The sequence below is a fragment of the Sphaeroforma arctica genome (genome assembly GCF_001186125.1).
Source record: "Sphaeroforma arctica JP610 unplaced genomic scaffold supercont1.84, whole genome shotgun sequence".
NCBI lineage: Eukaryota > Ichthyosporea > Ichthyophonida > Sphaeroforma > Sphaeroforma arctica.
This window is the reverse complement of record NW_014040474.1, coordinates 37,080-40,820: the sequence shown is the minus strand read 5'-3', so window position 1 is coordinate 40,820 and position 3,741 is coordinate 37,080.

The following is a 3,741-nucleotide window of genomic DNA, read 5'->3' as shown; positions in this document are numbered from 1 at the left end:
AGTTATAATACGTATATGTATATGTGTGTTTAATATATACATAGTTACGTACGTATGTATTCAATATACTCGAAATACATATTATCTGAACGATTCCTAATTTATATCTCATTAGCATGCATTTGTAACACTTCAGTGACTATTCCTTGTACACACATATATTTTGCAATGCTGCATTCGTACTCCAGTGTATACGTACAGTAGTAGATCGTAGTCACAAACCCTATCATTCTCTTTCATGAATCTCTACCTACATTGGAGCCTTCGTTGCATGTGATAGTGTTAACCTAAACCTTTCTCCAACAGGGCATTGCCGTAAACGACGGCGTTGAATTAAACCGCCTGATACTCCCGGCTCGCTCCTACCTCAACCTAATATCCAGCATGAGTCTCGAGGTAAATGGGTGGACACCACAGTCTATCTATCGGTCTTTAGCATTTGTAAACCATTCGTATGTACAGTCTATCTATCGGTCTATAGCATTTGTAAACCATTCGTATGTACAGTCTATCTATCGGTCTTTATCATTTGTAAACCATTCGTATGCACAGTCTATCTATTGGTCTTTAGCATTTATAAACCATTCGTATGTACAGTCTATCTATCGGTCTTTAGCATTTGTAAACCATTCAATGTACAGTCTATCTATCGGTCTTTAGTTTGTAAACCATTCGTATGTACAGTCTATTTATCGGTCTTTACCATTTGTAAACCATTCGTATGTACAGTCTATCGGTCTTTACCATTTGTAAACCATTCGTATGTACAGTCTATCTATCAGTCTTTAGCATTTATAAACCATTCGTGTGTATCGGGTTGGTGAGCTATAAGGACACCACCTACAGTACCCCAGCCAGCTATTCGTGGGTCGTATTCGTATGTAAGAGATGTTAGTCAACAGTCCTGCATTCCCTGAGAGTGTGCATGTAGTATTGAGCCAGTTTTTTGTATATTGCCGTTCACATGTACATGCCACTAAGCCCTTTAGTATACGTCTGCTGCGCTGGTATCTCACACTCGCGTGTTGATCGATGCGCTATCCCATAGCTCATCTGGAGCCCCACTCTTGAGCCGTCACTACAGTCAATGGTCGCATGGTTTGTGCATTGAATAAGTGGCTTGCAAGTAACGGTATTATCACACTCTATCTAACTATACCAGGCACTATCTGATATATCAAGACGCTATCTAACATACCAAGACTCTATCTACCGTATCAAAACTCTATCTAACGTACCAAGACTCCATTTAACGTACCAAGACTATCGAACGTACCAAGACTCTATCTTATGGACCAAGACTATCTAACGTACCAAGACTTTATCTAACGTACCAAGACCATGTAACGTACCAAGACTCTATCTAACGTACAAAGACTCTATCTAACGTACCAAGACTCTATCTACCGTATCAAAACTCTTTCTAACCTATCAAGACTTTATTTAACGTACCAAGACTATCTAACGCACCAAGACTCTATCTAACGTACCATGACTTTTTGTCTATTTGGGGTATTTTTAGGACAAACACCCCGCCATCAGCGTTGTACTGACCGATAAGCTCTCAGCGATTGTCAATAAGATTGCAGCCGCAAGGGTACACAGGTACGATGCTTCAGTCGTTGAGTACGTTGCTGTGTGTGTGCATTCGCTGGCAAGCTTGTTTACATAGATCTCCCCTTCGTATCTGTATGGGTATGCCCATTTGTACGTACTGACTTGTACTTAATCTACACGCGTGTGTACTAATAAGAAGCTCAGCCGTTGAACGTACGTGCCAATAGATTTGTGAGGCTGACGGAGGAGGGGAGGGAGTAGTAGTAGTGTGTTACAAGAGGGGTGGGGGTAGTAGTAGTGTGTTACAAGAGGGGTGGGTATAGTAGTAGAGTGTTACAAGAGGGGTGGGTATAGTAGTAGTGTGTTACAAGAGGGGTGGGGGCAGTAGTATAGTGTGTTACAAGAGGGGTGGGGTTAGTAGTAGCGTGTTACAAGAGGGGTGAGGGCAGTAGTAGTGTGTTACAAGAGGGGTGGGGTTAGTAGTAGTGTGTTACAAGAGATATCGGCAGAATCGTCCCCAAAACCCTGACGAGCCCTGCTGTCTGACCCACCACCATTGCTACAGATTATTTGTGGTAGACGAGAAAACATTACCGGTGGGCGTGGTGAGTCTGGTGGATATACTCCGTGAACTGGTAGTGCGATAGAGAGAGTGTCACGTGTATACTGAGCTTCTGAGCTTGTCACAGCCTTTGGGAACCGCCACGCGAGCTGGGAAGTTCGGTACGAATGTGCCGTTGACATACATCTGCAAGTAACGATACACTGACGCATGGAGTCCCTATACCAAAGATGGTGTGCACGTGGACGTAAGCAATATCAACTGGGAGGATACCAGAATGACCAATATAGCAATCAGTCAACGGCTTCTGAATAAAATTAGAAGATTGCATATGCCGAGGGCCGGTGTAGTTCGGGCCGACTTAGCGGCATAATCCGATGAAGGCAGTTGGAGTGTAAAACCTCAAACTTGGAGTGTGATTCAAAACGAATCCGGGTACGGCTATACATGTCCTGCTATCGAGTAACCCGCACATCAATGTTATTGGTGAACGTATTGGCTATTGAGTTATCCATCCAACAATTTTATTGATGAACGTATTGGCTATTGGGTAACCCGCACATCAATGATATTGGTGAACGTATTGGCTATTGATTTATTCACACATCAATGTTATTGGTGAACGTATTGGCTATTAAGTTATCCATACAACAATTTTATTGGTGAACGTATTGGCTATCGAGTTTTCCACACAACAACGCTATTGGTTAACGCATTGTATCCACCTCCAAGGACGCGCGATCTGCCAAGTCAACGATGTGAACGACATGTCCGCCTCAGTCATCACAATCAGCGACTGCTCATTACACTCAACGGTTGCGCAACTAACGACAAACGTTTTGCTTCTTTAAACGTTGAGCCCCGAGTCCCCACACTACGTGCCATCCATGCGAATGAATGCAATATGTATATACAGCCTGGGGTTGTACCTACTACCGCGAAACGTCCGTATGCGGAGGGTGGGTCAGACACGTTCCAAACGCGTTGAATAATTCAGACACCATCGAGGCTGGGGCACACAGATTCTACCGCGCCCTAGTCCGTGTACTACACTCGAACGGTATAGTGAGAATACTCGGCTGAGTCTTACTAACTGACTCTCACCCTAGACCATAAAACCCTAAACCCTAAAACTCACAGTGCTATGCAAAGTCAGTAGCGAATGAATGGCCCACACTGCCCCCTATCACCACAGGCCACGGTACACAGGTTCAGGCAGCTTGTTCAATTGCGACGAATGGCGTGAATGTGCTAGACCGTGGTGTGTACTTGGTGTGTCAGTGATTGGCACGCTCCCACACGATGTGTACGGTACACATGCGTACGAAGACGCAGCCTGGAACCTACGGCCAAACAGGGCAGATAAAACACTTATAAGTAATCCACAGGCCACCCTATATGCCTCGTCCACCGCTGGTTTCTTCGGAACAGATGGCATCGATACAGGTTACTTTAGTTAGACTGCTGCCCATATTTCATGTTGGAAGACCCAGGACTTTGTATTTATCCGACACCGGGCCCCGACCTTGGCACCGAATACCCTTCACATAATGGGATGTGTACTGCAGGGCTAATTCACTCAAATATGCCTAGTAACGTCGTGTATAATGTTTGCTGTATAA